At 37.1% G+C, this 19,668-nt stretch overlaps 1 pseudogene; it reads left to right on the top strand.

The window, feature by feature from the left end:
* Positions 1 to 2,424: 2,424 nt before the first annotated feature.
* Positions 2,425 to 3,658, top strand: LOC114206020 (L-lactate dehydrogenase B chain-like; annotated as a pseudogene).
* Positions 3,659 to 19,668: the final 16,010 nt, after the last annotated feature.

The following is a 19,668-nucleotide window of genomic DNA, read 5'->3' as shown; positions in this document are numbered from 1 at the left end:
GTGTTAACAGTCAATATTGCCCTTTGCTTGTAGCTGGCTTTCCCACATCTTCCTTGATTTTAGTGACTGGATGAACAATTGCTGTCACAGGCCTGAACTGACTGATGAGTAAGGCAGCCTTACGTGTCTGTAGAAACTGTAAAAAGCAACCAGGCCAGGAATCATAGATTTCTCTGTCATCTGACATCATAGTTCCTGACTCTGAGTTTTCTTTACGGGCTGCCCTGTGGAGACCATGCACTACATATCTGGGTGAGAAAAGAGGAGTATTAGCCAAGACCTTGACCTTCTTCCAAAGTTACTTCCAGATTTATACTCACTGATGTGCACAGTAGTCCTTTTGTAAAAAGTGCCCTTTGGGTAAATATCATATCTTCCCTCTTATTTAACAAAGAGGCATTTGGATTTCAGTTGTCCTTTTGAAAAACCCGTAAATAGGAAAGATGAACAAAGGAAGAAGTAATTTTACTTAAATATGAAAACAACTCCATTAAGATTTAAGTAGCTGATAGGTAAGGAGGTCCATGCTGTAGAGACACACCTAGGGGTCAAGGATAATACAGGTGTTTGGGCACATCAGTCTGGGGTAAATTGTCAGGGACAGAATAGACGTAAACTCATTGAGCTGTGAGGATTTAAACAGAAATACAAAGCAGTAAGCATAGTGCCTGGTGTACTACGTAAACCTTATGTACCCCTAGCAGTCCTTGTTACAGCACGGCAGGGTTCTGGTTCCTAGAATGGTCATCCTTCCTAAGTTTTCCTTGGGCTCTCGCTTTCTGGTAGCTTGATCCTTGTCACCCTTGTTTCTGATCTTTTACTCTCTTAGACATACCTTGTCATCTCAGGCTGATCCAGCATCCTGCTTCCTTTCACAATTCCGTTCCCCATAGCTCTGCTTTCTTCCCTCTCCAGTGTCGGAAAATATAGAGCTAAAGGAAAAGAAAGTATAGGAATTTCTAGGAACCCTTAAGACTCATCTTAACAAAACTCCACCAGGAGGTGATGTCTATGCTTGGCTCTCTTCTCTGTGCTGTTTATATTTCTCAGGAAACTAGGGCTGCCTGATGGCAGGGTCAACTGACTCTACTATAAGTCGGTTGTGCAGAATTTCCTTTTCAGTAGATCAGTTTAGGAAAGCCAGTGCCTTCATCATCATTCCAGAGTGATATCCAAGGTGTTACCATTCAAATCCTGGAGACTTCGTAGTACCATCGATCTGAAAACTCCTTGCAAAGTGTGGATTACGTATACAGACCTGGATCTTTATTTGGCAAATTGGAAGTGTTTGTTATTCCTCAAAGATTTTACCTCCCCCAAAGATCTCATTTTTATATCAGGTTGATTGATAATATTTAGTGGAAGTCATTGGAGACAGCTTTATGTACATTTTAATGAGGGCTGATGGTCCATCTAGAGATTGAAGACTGGTTTGGATTTGTGGTGGTTAAGGTACAGGGTTTTCTATGTAAACATTGAGAAATAAACTTCAAAGGCTAGTCACATGAAAATAGCTTCTCTTAGGGATGATTTTTGACTTCTATTTCTATAAAATCTCAGTTCCTCAGTTAATTTTAGTTAACCAGAATGGCCCAGGTGGTCACATTTTTACTCTCAAGTAGCCCAATCCCTAGAGTCGCAGACTGTGTGATCTCAGTCTCATTGTTGACCCTTAGTCCTTAAACTGAAAACCCCATGGGGGCAAGAACAACTTCTGATCTATTCATCATTATATCTCCCATACCTTGTATTATGTCTTCATGTGGTAGGTGATTAATAAATGTATGCTAGCTAAATAAATGCTGATAGAATAAATATATCCTATTTTACATATCCTCTTGAAGTATTAATTTTAACAAGTTTATTTATTTATTTCATTTTTTACAAAGATTTGTTTATTTATTTGACAGAGAGACACAGCGAGAGAGGGAACACAAGCAGGGGGAGGGGGAGAGGGAGAAGCAGGCTCCCCGCCGAGCAGGGAGCCCGATGTGGGACTCGATCCCAGGACCCTGGGACCATGACCTGAGCCGAAGGCAAATGCCCAACGACTGAGCCACACAGGCGCCCAACAAGTTTATTTAAATACAAGTTCTTCTCCCACTTATTCTTAAAATTTAATGCTATTGGGTCCTGTTTTCTCTCCTTAGTACTTTTGTGTTTCAGTAAGAAATGTTCTGGTTAGGATGAGTACGGTGGAAGGAGCATTAAACATGGACCCAGGAATGCTGAGTTCCTGCCCTCTTCTGCTAACAACTAACCTTATATTAGGTAAAGTGGTTTCATCTCTAGGCCTCATACTGAAAGCTAACAATGGTAGAGAGTTCAGAAAATTTATCAAATTCTTTCTGGCTAATAGGTAGAATATATTTACCTCATTGTCTTCTTCGCGTGGCTCCTATAGCTGTCTCTGTCCTGTGCACAATGGCAACTCTTGAGGAAAAACTGATTGCACCAGGGGCACCTGGGTGGCTCAGCTGGTTGCACCAGGGGCACCTGGGTGTCTCAGTTAGTTGAACTTCCAACTTTTGGTTTCCACTCAGGTCATGATCTCAAGAGTGGTGAGATCAAGCCCCATGTCGGGCTCTGTGCTCAGTGTGGAGTCTGCTGGGGATTCTCTCTCTCCCTCTGCCCCTCCCCTGCTCTTCTGCTCTCTCACCCTCTTTCTCTTTATAGAAAAACAACAACAACAACAACAAAACTGATTGCACCAGTTGCAGAAGAGGCAACCATCCCAACAATAAGATCACTGTAGTGGGTGTTGCACAACTTGGTATGGCGTGTGCAATAGTTTCCTAAACTATTCTGGGAAAGCCCTGGCAGATGAATTTGTTTGGATGGATGTTTTGGAAGATAAACTCAGAGGAGAAGTGATGGATCTGCAACATGGGAGCTTATTTCTTCAGATACCTAAAGTTGTGGCAGACAAGGATTACTTTATAACTGCCAATTCTAAGATTATAGTGGTAACTGTGAGTTGGCCAGCAGGAGGGAGAGATCCCTTTCAATCTGGTGCAGAGGAATGTTAGTGTCTTCAAATTCATTGTTCCTCGGATGGTCAAGTACAGTCCTGATTGTATCATAATTATGGTTTCCAACCCAGTGGATATTCTCACATATGTTACCTGAAACTAAGTGGACTTCCCAAGCACCATGTGATTGGAAGTGGGTGTAATCAGGATGCTGCTAGATTTTGCTGTTTTATGGCTGAAAAACTTGGCCTTCATCCCAGCAGCTGCCATGGATGGATTTTGGGAGAACATTGCCACTCAAATGTGGCTGTGTGGAGTGGAGTTAATGTGGCAGCTGTTTGTCTCCAGGAACTGAATCCAGAAATGGGAACAGACAGTGACTGTGAAAACTGGAAGGGAGTGTGTAAGATGGTGGTCGAAAGTGCTTACGAAGTCTTCAGGCTAGAAGGATATACCAGGTGGGCTATTGGATCAAATGTAGTTGTTCTCATGGAATACATGTTGAAAATCTGTCTAGTACTCCTCCAGTGTGAACAATGGTGAAGGGAATGTATGGCATGGCGAATGAAGTCTTCCTGAGCCTTCTGTGTATCCTGAACGCATGGGGATTAACCAGTGTGATCAGCCAGAAGTTGAATGATGATGAGGTGGCTCAGCTCAAGAAAAGTCCACATACAGGCTTCTAGGCTGTAGAAATATAAAAATATAGAAATATAAAAACTATATATTTTTTATAAATATAAATATAACAAATATAAAAAACAGAAATATAACCATGAGCCTTTAGTTTTCACCCACATTCATGGATCATCATTTGTTTTTCTCTTCCTAAATATGCAAATGTGGGCTCACGGACTTGATGCCCATGTTTGGTTTAATGCTTGCAGTATGAGCCCTTGAACAAATGAAATTAACTATCATAGTGTACTTCTTGAAAAAAAAAAAGAATGTATTTACCTCAGTTTTCCTCTCTGCTGAAGTTTCTGGAATATCTAAATTTTAAAACTGTGAAGAAAAAAGTGTCTGAATTTCTTAACTCATCAGATCTGTAATCACAACTTCAGTTATATTTTGGATGTTCTGGTAGAGAGAGAAAAATATCAAAGGGAAGTATTAATTTTCATTTATTTACCCTCTGCTCATATACTGTGTGATCTGGAATACGTCATTTCCTTATTCTAGGCTTTAGTTTCTTCGTCTGCAAATTAAAAGACTCAACTAAATCAGTTCTCAACTATTTTTTCCAGCTGTGCTGTTCTGTTTCTTGATGCTTTCAAAGCTACTGTGACTCGCCACTGGCATTCTTTTCATCCAATTATTCATTTATTCAGCAAGGCTGAATGAATGCCAGTTATGTACAAGGATTATGCTAGGTTGTAGGAAGTAGTTATAAACAAATGACGTGCATCCCACCCATAAGGGTTATCATTTCCCTATTTTCCCCTTTGTGAATTTACCCTGAGAACATCTAATATCCATTAAGAGAAGAAGAACAAAAGATGCATCTTCAGGTATAAGAGAAATATTATGAATGAGAGGGCATAATCCAGCAGATGGGGAGTAGTGGTTGGCATAGCGCTCAATTTTTATCAGGTTTTTAAATTGCTTTTTTTCCCTTTCATTTTAGAGATTCTTGTTTTGTTTTGTTATTCTTTGGCTTTTTTCGTGCTGTGTTCTAATATATCCTTCTTTTAAATTTTTTTTAAATCATTAATAATTTATACTGGTAAATGGTGTCACGTGAAGCTAAAGGAATTTAAGTCCCAAATGGTACTCAGTTATAATAATTTGATAAATCTTTCTGTTTCTCACAGATTTTTGGTATTGTCTTAATTGCATAGAAAATTTTAGTGTAAGAAATGATCTACTGCTGGAATATTTATCCTTCTCCATCAAGATCTATAGGGTAATTTGATAATGTAATCATTTCAACTTTATGCTGTATTTAAATATATTTTAAGATGATTTTTTTCAATTCTTTCTATATATATAATTTTAGGTGACTTATACAGCTAATAACTAGTAAGAAAAATACTCGGCATTTTTGTTGGACTTAGTATATTTTAAATATGGAGAATTGATACCTTTATGATATTTAATTTTCTCTTAGGAATAGGATACATTTGTTCATTTATTCATGTTCTTTTCCAACTTCCAGTTGTAATCTGTACTTTTCCTTATTTAGGTCATGCCTTATTCTCACTAGGTTTATTCATGAATATTCTCTTTTTTTTTTTTACTACAAAGAGGTAGTAGAAAGCAAAAATATGCTTTAAGCAACTTCTCAGGAAACAGAGTTTCATAAATATCTCAATTCTCTTCTGAAGGAACATATTGAATATTTTGATAATATTTGGCCAACTTATTTAGTCCGAAATCATGCATTTCATATCTTGGCAGTTCTACCTATTGAACTGATCATTTTCTGAGTTATGAGTATCCTGGATAAGAATACAAATCACTTGATATTTGAACATACATTAGTAAATAACATTGTAGAAATGGGACCCATTTCAATTGTCTCTGCCCTCTCTTACTGGAAAGCAATTACTTATACTATGCCTCAGCTGATATTAATTAAAAGTCTTAATTAATGCGGGGAGAATAAGTGCAAAGGTGTTTTAAATAGCTAGATAGTAATAATGAAAGCTCCTAGTCACGGGACATTTACTACATACTAGGTTTGGCAGTTCATATACACGAAGTAGCAATACCCTAATAAAATAAATGTTAAGGCTTCATTTTACAGATGAGCACTCTGCTCAGACCATCCAGCCCAAACCTGCATCTTTGTCTCCAAAGTCTATGCTTATGTCTGCTGTCAGTACTGCCTCCCTTTAAATAGAAACCAAATACCTGAATAGAAAAGTCTGAAGCATCTGCGAGGACATGAAAAATATCTCTAGAATGCGGTCCCTGCACAAGGAAGAAACTCCCAGTTCTTTCTGGCTAAGAGGCTCAAAGACAATCAATAGCTGTTGCATCTCATTTATACCAAATTTTTAAAATAATTTATAAAAAGAAATTAACAGAAAATGAAAACCTTCACCTTCCCATAGCCCTCACCATAGATATTCTCCCTCTCTTTTTTTCTCTATCACACACACACACACACACACACGCACACTGAATATCAACTTGATAAAGGGTGCAGTTAGTTACTCTTCCAAGGTCAGAAAAATAAAATATTTTTACTTGTATTTTTTTCTCAAAATCAAAATAATGTTTAGCTTTTAGCTTCCTGAAATCAGCAGAATGCATTGATTTATTAAAGATATCTCTGCAAAATAGCATTTGAAATGTTTTTTCCCAGGAACTCGTAAGAATCCAAAGCCTTTTAAAAAACAGTATGAATGTATTGGCGCCTGGGTGGCTCAGTCTGTTGAGTGTCCAACTCTTGGTTTCGGCTCATGTCATGATCTCCAGGTCTCAGAATCAAACCGCATGTCTTTCCAGCTCCGTGCTCAGCGGGAAGTCTGTTTGAGATTCTCTCTCCCTCCGCCCCTCCCTCCACTCGTGTGCTCCTTCCCCTCCCCCAATAAATAGATAAATCTTAAAGAAAAAGAGTATGAGTGTAATTCACATTAAGTATTTACTAAGGCATACTTGAAGGGTGCCTAGTTTAAGAAAAATAGTAATTGTCATCCACTTGAGTAGATGCTCAAGTATTGCATTCTTACAAAACAGTGAAAGTGAATTTGTGTATTTATATACCAGTGTAAAATAAAGACATTGGGTTTGGTTATATCTATTTCCCCTCAGCGTTCTCTATTCAACTAATATTTTGAAAAAAAACCTAGAAATCACATGCTTCTCTCATGGAACTCATTGTAGAGTTCAGTAACTGCCTGACTGTGTTTCCGGTGTTGGAGACCCAGACGTTTGATGTTCTACCAGTATTCCTAGGGTCCAGCAGATGGACTGACTGATAGTAGATGAAATATATGTTTTAATATATGATAAATTATTCAGATGATAAGACCACTTGATTTACCGATGTATTTTAATATGTCCAGTAGCATTTGTCCAGGATAGTAATGGCTCAGAAGTTAGTAAATTCAACTGCTAGAGCTGCTGAGGTGTTAAAAAGATGACAGGGAGTGGAATACGCTGGTCAGCTAACATATTCCTTACAAGGAAGAGATGTCTTTTAAGTTTTTTGTTACATGAAACATTAAGTAGTCTTCTGATGGAAGGCAGGATTTGCTTGGGGAGTGGTTTTGTTCTTTGACAACAGTAAAGCAAACCAATAAAACAACCTAAAATATGTGAGCCCCGTTTCAGAAGAAAATATGTGTTTGAGATGCTAAGTATACATATGTGTAAGTATGCACCTGTTAAATATATATATGCACATCTACGTATCTGTATACATATGTGTACATAAGCACATGCACAGATACCAGTTTTGTCTTTTTAGAAGGGGACTATTTTGATCAGCTAACTGCTTTGCTAGCTGGACTGGGCTGAGAATACCAACTTCAAATCAGATTGCATTTTTACTTCATGCTCTATTTTCTCTTTCCCTAAGCCTCAAGATATCAGAGCAGAAAAATGTAAGAATCTTCCTTTTGATACTTAGCATCTCTCTTCTAAGAAAGACACAGAGTTTATGAACCAGTGCTTAAACGTATTAATATAAAGTTATTAAGCAATGATTAGAACAAAAAAACGAATTCAGATATATAGACTCAAATCGAGTGAATTAGCAATACTTTAACTTCCTGTGTGCAGGTCTGTGTTTTGAGAGCTATAAACATTTCTATGGTACTGGTAGTGTAGCTAAACACACTAACTTGTTTTCCTGCCACATTAGAATTTATTAATACCGAGTGATTTATAAAAGTTTTCCTAAAAGGTCAAAGACATACTGTTTTCTACAAATAAATGTTGAAGATTACGGCGGAGATTAATATTCACATCTTCAATAGTCATTCTTCCATCTTTCTTATTAACAGAAACCTACAAGGAGAGAAGGAACAATGGGATCAGTACAAATATATATTTATATATTTGTGTGTGTATGTGTGTGTGTATGTAAACTTCCCAGCCCCCCCTTACAGATGGGATGATGACGCAGCAGTGGTGTTTGTCTCTGAGATGTAACACATGTGACCTCCACTTTGCGATGTAAACAGAAGTTATTAGGCAGGGCTTCCGGGAAAGAAAGGCAGACAGTTAAAAGCACATGCACCTTTTCCTTGGCTAGTCACATCAGCTAAGTTCTCCATTAATACAGCCTCAGCCAGGAAACAGCAGTAGCTCTCTTAACACAGACTGGAAGAAAAAACCAGAATCCCAGAGACTTTAATGACCCTCAATCAATACTAACCACAGCTTGCTACCAGATTGTGTATTTTCATGAGGCAAAAGGGGAATAAAATGACCTCTCTTCTACTTGCCAGGATTTCTGTTACCCAGGGTGAGCACAACTAATTGATAAAATTTATCTCTAGATAAAAATATCTTCAGAAGTCTGGAAAGAAAAGATTGATGTCTGAAAACCAGCAATGAATAAACCAGTATAGTTTGGTTTTATAGTCACTTTTTTTAAGTAGAAAAACATTTTTTTTGTTATTAAACAATGTCAATTAGCCTTTTTGGAAGGTAAGTCTTTCAATTTTTATTTAGTTTTCCTTTGGTCCTGGATTGACTTATGGCTGAAAAACTGAATTAACTTCAAGGCCCTGATTCTGTCTCTTTTTGACGTGGGTAAGATGGTAAAACTTCTGATAAAACAAAATGTCCCTGGAGGCAGTGCGTATAAGACTGAGTATATCCACAGTATCCATGGAGAATACTATGGTGTAGTTGCCTCTTTTTGCCTCTCTCCCTCTGCCTACTTCTTTGGAGTTTGCTTGCATAATGCTATCTTTGCACCTGCCATGCTACCTTGTCATCATTTACCCTCATGGCTTTGCCCTCATTGATCTGTGAGCTCACTGAGGGTAGGTGCACTGTTTTATTGATTTAAATATTCTGAACGCCCATCATCTATAGTCCATAGATGATGCTCAGGAAATGCATGTTGGATGAAAAAATGCATAAATTAAGACCATCACCAGGATCTGTTGGCCCTCTCTTGGAGGGACTGACCCCCTTCCAGCATTAAGGAAGGACAAAAATCTGTGCTTTGCTTTGGGGGACTTTCCTGCAGAGATGAGCTTCCAGGTGTGGACATAAAGGATGGCATGGATTCATTGCACTCTCCCAGGGTCTTGGGTCTGATCTCTGATCACCAGGGACCCACCGAGCTGGAAGGAGCACTGCTGTGAGCAGCAACAGGGTACAATTTGTTGTGTCTTTTCCAGACCTTTTCTGAGAAAGTGCCAGTGACCAGAGAGACTTGTTCAGAAGGCAGGGTGACATGGTGGAAAGGTCACTGGGGGGGCAGTCGCAGGGACAACGACTTGCATCTAAAATGTATTATTTAACTCTTAACCTTTCTGAGTCTCTCTTTCCCTCTCTCCAAGACAGGGATTATGTCTCCCACACAGACCTGATGTAAGGACTGAAAGAAGCCATACGTTGAAAGTGCATGCTTGTCCTATAGCAACCACTTAATCAAAGGGAATAATAATGCTTTATTGCTGTATTGGTGTTATAGAACAGTGTCAGCATTCTGGAGGAATGTTTCTAGAATGTATGATGAAGAAAGCTTACACTTTAGGCTAAAATACCCCTGGAACTTGACTTCATTCACAGTATAAATTGTAGTATAAATCAAAGGACTTCTCATTCTCTGCAAATATCTCTACTGTTCAAACCAGTAGCTGCTCCTCCCAGTGCCTGGGGGCCTGGAGCAGTGCCAGGACCCAGCATGTAACATCAACTGAACCCCCACCCCTCAGGACCATGCACACCAAGGAAATATGGGAAGAAACCAGGTGCTATGTTTTTACCAACCTCTTCCTTGCCAATGTCCCTTTCTTTTGCTTTTTGTGCTATTTTAAGAGATAGTGAATCAAATTATTTCAGCAAGAATAGGCTTTCACCCCGACATTTCAAAAAGATTGATGTTCATATTAATTATGGACCATCTCTATCTCTCTTCACCAGCAGCTCTTTTATTACTTTTTCTTGCCACAAACATCTTTATTCTTTTTAAAGTCACCTCCTCATCAAGTTTCCAGGTTCTAGGAGGTTTCTGGAGACTGAGAGCAAATTTTGGAAACAATAATAACTACTATTTACAGTTTTCTATGACTTTTTCAATTCAGATATAATGGCAGTGCCATTTCATTTCCCTGTTGTCATACAACCTGCTACTTAAATCTGCAAAGGTTAGACAAATATGTTTGTCATCCTCTCTTTATTTATCTCTTTATCTGTTGGGAAATAAATATACCTTTGTAAGTTCCTTGTAGTAAAATGGGGATCCAAGACCTCTGCTGCCTTATACTCTCCTCTCCCTTTCTCCTCTGCCCTGGGCTCAGGGCAACACTATTTGTCCTTGTAATATTTGCTGCATTCTTCCGGGTGTCCGTGACCTGGCACAGGTTTCTGTCTGCTCATGATAACCCCAATGCATCATTCCTTTTGCTTTCTTCACTACTCTTCATCCTACCATACTTGACTCTTGCTCTTCATTCCCGCTCAAGCTATGATGAGTCATTTCCATGTCCACTCTGATGGCCTTTCCAAACCTTGACCTTATTGGTTCCAATTGCACTGTATGTTCACCCTACTGCAATTATGCCCTTCCAGAACTTGGTACCCCTAAGAACTATCCAACTTCTAAGATTTTATGTTTTAAACCTGCTACTCTCTAACTAGAATCTCCTATCTTTCCTAGTGCTTCATCAGTGATTCTCACTGAGTAACTGAATTCTAGACCTTATCAAGATCTATGGTCTGCAAACCCCCATATGTGTTCTCTATCTCTGTTTTGTCCACTTTTTTTTTTTTTCCCACTGTATCCAGCTTATGCACCAGGGTCTTTTACATCAATCACCCTTGCCAATAGTCTTGGCTTCCCTCCCTATCCTCTGGCACATTCACTTGAAAAATTACTAAAATGAAGCAATGGTCCAACTTCTTTGTACATTAGCTTATGTCCCCGAAAACTATTGAAACAAAATACACAGCATGTAGTTCAATGTCACACACATGTAAGTTTGCCAACATGAACTAGGACCTCAAGGATTCTTAGCAAACTTATATGCTTCTAGTTGCCGTTAACATTTTTTAATATAGTCTATTTCAAAATTTCCTCCTATAATTCATTAATTCTCTTCCAAGACTGTCAGTAAGTGGCCTCATCTCTTATTTTTTTCTGTATTTTTTTATTATGTTATGTTAATCACCACACATTACATCATTAGTTTTTGATGTAGTGTTCCACAATTCATTGTTTGCATATAACACCCAATGCTCCCTGCAGTATGTGCCCTCCTTAATACCCATCACCAGGCTAACCCATCCCCCCACCCTCTCGCCTCTGGAACCCTCAGTTTGTTTCTCAGAGTCCATAGCCTCTCATGGTTTGTCTCCCCTCATCTCTTATTACACACACAAACACACACACACAAATGGGACCTGGCAGCAACTCTTTCAACTTTTGTCCTTCATACCTGTGAACATTCCTTCTGAATAAAGTGGAAAGATGTCCTTTCTTCAGGGTTCAGCTAACTCCTTCACCTTGATATGGGTTTCATCTTCCTGTTGTCTCTCTCTCTCCCTACCTCCTGCACACACTCCTTTGAAAATCACCATGTGGATTATTCCCTTCCTCTTTGTAATTTTAGTCTCATCCTTTCTTTCTTTTTTTTGTTACATTGTTTATTTTATTTCCAGTATAGTTAACATACATGTTGTATTAGTTTCAGATGTACAATATAGGGATTCAACAATTCTATACATTACAATATATTTAAACGCAGTCAAGTCTCAACTTAAAAAAAATCTCTATCCTTGTTTCTCTCAGCTGCAGGCTTTTCCCCTCTCCTCCTAGTTAAGTTTATTAAAAAATGTCTTCAAAATTAGTGACCTGTTCTCTTCTCTCTTGACCTCCCTCTCCTCACTTCAAGAGAGAGTGACTACTGTCTCTTGAAACTACTGGAATTCATCTTCTGCCCCATTGCGACCTGGAAACCTTTACTCCACGAGAGACCTCTTTCTTGCTCAAACTTATGGGTGCTTTTGACTTGCTAGTCTTTTTGAGCATTTCACAGCATAGGATAAAGTGGGGCAGTTTCTCCAATCTGAAACACACAGAATTATGGAGAACATCCCTAACTCTGCATCCTTCCCCAGTCTCTACATCTACAGCCAAGTTCTATCAAATCTCTCTCAAACCTGTACCACCCATTTCTTCCCAGTCTACTTGCTGTGGCTTCATTCAGCTTGTGCTTATAAGTTTCCTTGTAGGTTTCTTCACTGTCAGTTTAGTCAACCACAGCCCCTCCGACCCACACAATCTGTTGTAGACAGACAGCTAGAGAGCTCCGAGTGCATACAATCATTCCCTGATAAAAGCAAGCAAACAAAACACTTTACTCTCTTCTCATGGCCCTCAGAATAAAATCTCATCTCCTAAATATAATTGACAAAAATGAAATCCCTGCTTTATTCCTTACCTCTCCTCTCCCACCCCCACTTCATTCTTGTGCTCTGCACTCCGTCATCCTAAATGTCACTTGGTTTCCCAACAACATGCTCCAGTTTTCTCTCCCGCCAGAGAGAAAAGTCTTCATTCTTTCTGCCTGGAACCTCTCTTCTCCACTTCAACCTCCCTGCAATCCCCCATCTCCCAAGAACCACTGCTCATTTCTTCAACTGGTTAATTTCTCCTTCACCTCTAGGTCTCCGTTTCTTTTTCTTTTTAAAGATTTTATCTATTTATTTGAGAGAGAGTGTGCACACTCAAGAGACCACAAGTGAGGTGAGGGGCAGAGGGAGAAAGAGATTCCCCACTGAGCTGGAGCCCCATGCAGGGCTCGATCTTGGGACTCCAGGATCATAACCTGAGCCAAAGGCAGACACTTAACCGACAGAGCCACCCAGGCGCCCCTAGGTCTCCATTTCGATGCCATTCCCTGAATTCTAAAACAGAGTTTTGTAACCTTCAATTAATAGCAGCCATACTTACCCCCAGAACAGCTCCTCTTACATCCAGAAGTCAGTATAAATTACTAGATAGCAAATTCTTTGAGGGCAGGGATGACCATGACTTGTCAAATATTCCTAGAGCCTAGCTTGGTGCTTGGACGTAGTAGGTACTAATAAACATTTGTTGATTGAATAACTATAAATGCAAGGTTTTTATAAAGAGTATTCATTGCAGACAAATACATTTGTTTAACATTATAGCCTTTAAACTATTCCTATATCCATTATAACATTTGATTATCACAACAACTTTGTTTTGTATGGAGAAGTTTTCAATTTTAATGATGTCCAATTTACCATTATTTAACTTTCCATTTGAACCCTTTTGTGTAGTATCTGACAAATCTCTACCTGCCCCAAGTTGGGAAGATTGTCTACATTTTCTTCTAGACGTATCACAGCATTGGCTTTTACATGTAGATTTATCTTCAGCTCAAATTAATTGTTGTGCATAGTGTTAAAGAGAAGTTGGAATTTTTTTTCCATCAATTTATCCAGTTATTTCAGTAGAAGTTTTTGAAAAAACTTGCCTTCTCCAATTTACCCTGGTACCTTTATCTTTTAAAAATCATTTAATCATATATGCATGTGTCTTTTTTTTGGAATCTTTTTTGTTCCATTGATATTTTGTCTACCTTTTACCCATATCACATTGTCTTGATACTGTAACTTTGCAGTAAATTTTAACATTAGAGAGTATGTCCTCTAAATTTGTTCTTCTTTTTAAATATTATTTTGTCTAGGGTAAATGCTTTGCTTAAAAATTTTAGAAAAGTCAGTTGATACCAGAAAGCCAGATGAGATTTTGTTGAATCCATAGACACTCTAGCAATATTGAATTTTCTAATTTATGAAAATAGTATATCCCTCAACTTAGTTCAGTCTTCTTCAGTTTCTTGTAACAATATTGTAGAGTTTTCATTGGAGATTTTGCATGTCTCTCTGATGTTTAAATTGTTCTAAAATTCATTTTCAAATTGATGCTTGAATATGGAAATAGTTAATTTTAATTTTTTTTCCTTTTATCCTTTGACATTGCTAAATTTACTTATTAGAATGAAAGATTTCTGTATATTTCTTGAGATATTTTCTTCTTCAAGTATTTGGGATTATGTTTGCCTTAAGTATTTGATAAAGTTTAATTAGGACAACATCAAGGCCTGGATTTTTCTTTATGAGAAAGTTATTACAAATTTAAACTTTTTAATAAATCTAGTGCTATTTATATTTTCTATTGGTTCTTATAAGTTGTTTGCCAATTAGATTATTTTATTTAAGGTGTAAAATTTATTGGCATAAAATTATTCATAGTAGTTTCTTACTACCTTTTTAAGGTCTTTTTGTAATTATAACTACAGTTGTATTTATATCCCCCTTTCTTTCCTGTCATTGATAACTTGTATTTTTTTCACTTTTATTAATTCCGATCTGTCTTGCTGACATTTATCAATATATTTTGTATCTTGCTATTCTTTGTTTTCTAGTTCATTAATTACCACTTCTTTTCATTCCTCCCTTCCTCCATTAGATTTAATTTGTTCTTTCTCTAGCTTCTTAAAATGAAAAGTTAAATATTTTTTTTTACAAATCTTTTCTCTTTTCTAATACAAGCACTTAATTTATAAATTTCCCACTGAACTCTGTTAGCTGTATGTTACAAACTCTGATATGTTTATTTTTATGTTTTTCAGTTTAAATTACTATTTTCATCATGGTTCCGTAGAAGTATGTTCAATTTCTAAATATGTGGACTTTTTGTATATCTTATTTGTACTGGCTTCTCATTTAATGCTGTTATATTCACAAAATATGCTTTGTAAGATTTTTTTTTTTTTTAAAGAGAGGAAGAGAGAGAGAGAGAAGGGTGGAGGTGAGAGTGGCAGAGGGAGAGAAAGACTCTTAAGCAGGCTCCACGACCAGTGTGGAGCCCGACATGGGGCTCGATCTCATGACCCTGAGATCATGACCTGAGCTGAAATCAAGAGTCAGACACTTAACCGACTGAGCCACCCAGGTTCCCGGCTTGTAAGATTTTAATTTTTGAAATATATTGATAACTTATGGTTTAGCATATGGACTATATTAGCATAGGCACTTAAAAAGGAAATATATTTTACAGTTGTTTTGTACCTTGTGCTATAAATACATCAGGTCAAGTCACGCTCTACTTTTTAAATCTATGTTCACTTAATTTTTTCCTACTTTTTATTAATTACTCAGATCCACTTGATATCCAATGTATTCCCAATGGCCTTTCGCTGAGATAGGTCATCCTAATTGGTCTTTGGGTGTTGGCCCTGTCATTGCTGATGCGATTTGTGAGAACTGGTTTGGGGGATGTACTAGAACAGGCTGCTGCCGTCTGTTCTGTGCTGTGGTTTCTTGTTATGTGGTCAACACTTTCTTTCCCTCCCTGTCTCATTGCTGGGCATCTTTCAGCCTGTTGGCTCTTTTGACCTGCCTGGGTCTTCCAGGGTGTGGTATAAGAACTTCTGCACCTTCATGACTCCGTGTGTAGACAAAGGGCCCTATTTTGGAGCTGTCATTTATTCCTATTCATTAATATTTTTTCTGCTCTGATAAAATAAGGATTTGGGGTATGAAATTCTCACAACCAACCATTTTTCCCGAACTAAGCTTAAAAGCCCATCTTTAAGGTAAAAAAAATGAAACATTAACTCATATTCTGAGCTCTTTTTTTCCTCCCCTCTTGGGCAATGGAATCTCATGCTCAATAAACAGATCAATGGAGAATTTGAATAATCATAATTAAAAATATAAAGGAGGATTTATTTAAATAGTAACCCAGGACACTACATAAAAAGTCATCCAATTATGAAGGAAACAGAATTGTGCCATGTATTTTATCAATTGTTGTACTAAAGAAAAATAGAGAATCTTTTGACCCTAAAGCCTGAAATCTGTGAGTGGCAAGAGTTTAAAATAGGCATATATGTCCTTCTCTAGGAATCAATCACTACTGAATATGCAGTATATGATGTTGAAAAATTATAATACTTTAAATTATCTTACTCGGTTTTCAATTTTATTCTTCTCCTATGGAAAATACTTGGATATCTTAACAATAGTTATGAAGCAGAATTCAAATGTTATAAATGCACAAAAGTGGAAATAATATTAGGGCTGACAACAGCCAGTGCGTGTGACTAGTGTGGGAGAAGAAGTAAAGGACTTTCCTTTCCTTGTTCTATGCAGTGGTAAGGTATTGGATGTAATCTAATAGCTAATGGTAAAATGGATGAAGAAATGTGACTTTAAGAATTTTATTTATTTAATTTTTATTTTTTCCTAAAGATTTATTTATTTGAGAGAGAGAGTGTGTGCACGGAGGGGGAGAGGGAGAGGGAGAGAGAGAAAAATATCCTCAAATGGACTGCCTGCTGAGCATGGAACCCAACTCAGGGCTGGATCCCAGGACCGTGGGATCATGACCTGAGCTGAAATCAAGAGTTGGACACTTAACCTACTGAACCACCCAGGTGCCCCCCCAAGGACTTTATTTTTAGCCGTGAAATAATAACTGGAAGATTTAAATTAGTAGCATAAAAAAGAAGAGTAGATAGAGGAGGAATAATATTAAATAAACTTATATTTTCCTGTTTTACATAGGGAACCAATATTTAAACAATGCTTCTAGCTTAAGAAATAGAGCTTTGGAATTATGAGAGCTATCAACTTTATCAAAATAAAGACAGTTGTAAGGGAAATTAAATAGGGAGTGGGAGTGTAAAGAATTGGGGTGAAATATTTTAAATGTCCTCTTATCCTCTTTATGGATTTATTTTTAATGTGTGAATATATTGATTTTATTATATTAAAATATTTAAAAATTCCAAAATGCTTCTATAATATATAATTCTTGATCTCATTTTTGCCATTTTTTCATCTTGGTTATCACAATATTTTATAGATTAATTTTTTTAAAAATAATTTTGAACGTCTGCAAGTTTATCTCTGCAAATATATAATCCCTACCAGATGTTTTTCTCTGGCTCTGGGCCCAGAGATATTAATGGAATTATAATGGACAAGGTCTTGAGCAAAAGTATTTGTCAATCTGACTGTGCTCTTGATCTTAAATTGTCTAAAGCGGATGATAGGGTGGCATTAAGTAAAACTGCTGTGGGTCCTCAGCAATTTGTCTGAACATCTGGTTGATTCTATTCTCTTCTCTCTGCTTCAAAAGCCAAGTTTGTCCTTTTACCATATTATATAACCCAAGATTAAGATTGGTTTCGCAGAGGGTTTTAAAACTCTATTCCCATATATATTTGAATATGAACTATCCCTCGGGTTCTTATGATCTCACACTTTCCTTGTTCCTATCTACTTGTACCTCCTTTTTAATCTTTTTCCCACCTTGGCAGGATCAAAGAAAAGTAGTAATTAATTGCTGAAAATATATTCAAATGCCACCCAAGAAGACAAATAGGGATCAGACTATCATTTTCAGCCTTGTTTTTGAGCTAGATTTAATTCTACATTCTCTTAATCTAGTCTCTAAAGTTTTGTATAGTCAGTTGTTACAGTGATTTATTAAGAAAAGACACCCATAGTCAGGTGGCTCTAGGCTCCCCACAAGCTCCTTAATGCCTCTTGGAGATGGCTCTCTGAGTTCTCATGAGATTAGGTCCCAGACCTCAATCTTTGATAGCAGAAAACTCATTATATCATTATTGTTTAAAGGTAATAGAAGGGAAGAGCCGAAAGAATTTGACAGTGCATTTTTTAATACTTTTCTCCTTATCATTCTATTCTCTTCCAATAGATTGTAAGCTCTTTAAAAACAGGAATGGATTTGACTCTTATAATTCTTTAATTGTCTTGGACATACTATAATTTCTAGAAACATTTAAGATGAATTCATTTATTACAACTAAAGTTCCCACTGATTTCTAGATTGGTTTGATTAGTATGTAGTATAAATGCACATGATTTTCCATGTCTTAAGAAATAGTGGACTTCTAGCTTTCACTTTAAGTACAAAATGTTGGAAAGATTATTTTTCCCATCACAATAAGGAAAACCCAGGTCATATTAAAAAATCATAATTTTATCAAATTCAAAGAGATGAGGTTGCAAAGTAAGCACCTAGCCTTACCTAAGGAAAGGCAGGTATGATATATGATATTTGACAAGAGTGCAAAAGGAACTCAATAGAGAAAGGGTGGTATTTTCAACAAATAGTACTAAGTAATTATGTATTGATATGCAAAAAGAGAGGAAAAAACACAAAATATTGACCTATACCATGTACCACATGCAAAAATTAACTCGATTGATCATATATTCAAATGGAAAATGGAAAAGTATAAAACTTCAAGAAGAAAACAGGAGAAAAACATGTGCCTTGGGTTAGGCAAAGCTTTCTTAGATACAATGCCAAAAACATGATACATGAAAGGGAAAAAATGAAAAATTTGGCTTCTTCATTATTAAACACTTCCATTCTTCAAAATATTTTTTAAAAGAAAATGAAAAGTGAAAGACTAAGAGAAAACATTTGTAAAACACGTATCTGCCAATGGATTTATATCCAGCTGTAGTAGGCAGAATTCAAAGATGGTCCCCAGGGTTTTTGCCCCTTGATGCATAAGCACTATATAATCTTCTCCCCTTGAGTATGGGCAGAGCCTTTTAATATGATGAGATAGTCCCTTGATTAGATAACATGATAAGGGAAATATGATAAGACAATCGCTTTGGTGCTAGGAACCCATCACAGAGAATGGAGAGAGGTTCTGAATAAGCAGCCAGGTAGTTAGGATGCTACTTGGCTAGGACTTCAGAGTGGCCTTTAGGAGCTGAGAGCAACCCCAGCCAAGAGCAAGCAAAGAACCAGGATCTCAGTCCCACTTACAGCAGCAAGAAACTGAATTCTGCCAACAACCTGAATGAGCTTGGACAAAAATCCAGAGCTCCAGATCAGAGCAGATTAGAATGCTGCAGCTGACACCTTGAATTAGCTTGTAAAACTATGAGCAGAGAACCCAGAGCTTTGACACACATAAACTGAGTGATAATGCGTGTCGTCACCAAGTTAGTGGTAATATACACAGCAGTAGGAAACTAATACACTACAAGATATGAAAAACACACAAAACCAATAATAAAATAACACAATGAAAGTTTGACAAAAGATTCAAACAAATTACTAAGTCAACATCATTAATCATTAAGGATGCAAATTAAAACCATCAATGAGTGAGATACCACCAAATATTTATCAGACAAACAAATGAAAAATTTTCTATAAATACCAAGCCGTGGTGAGGACTCAGAACAGTTGGAAGTCTCATACATTGACTATGAAAATGAAAAATGATGTAGTTACTTTGGAGAGCAGTTTTGCAGTTTCTAATAATTATGCATTTATCATAGGACCCAGAAATTCCACTCAAGGGAAATGAAAGCTTAAGTTTACATAAAAACCTGTACTCCATGGTTAATAGTGGCTTTTCTCAATATTACTAAAAACTGGAAACAACCCAAATGTCCTTAGCTGGTCTATTAGGTTTCTATTGGTTCTGGAACAAATTGCCACAATTTTAGTAGCTTAAAATAA

Source organism: Eumetopias jubatus, unplaced genomic scaffold, assembly GCF_037043125.1.
Source record: "Eumetopias jubatus isolate StellerSeaLion01/CBP00866 unplaced genomic scaffold, mEumJub1_p1.0 scaffold_9, whole genome shotgun sequence".
Classification (NCBI taxonomy): domain Eukaryota; kingdom Metazoa; phylum Chordata; class Mammalia; order Carnivora; family Otariidae; genus Eumetopias; species Eumetopias jubatus.
This window is presented reverse-complemented; position numbering and strand designations above follow the sequence as displayed.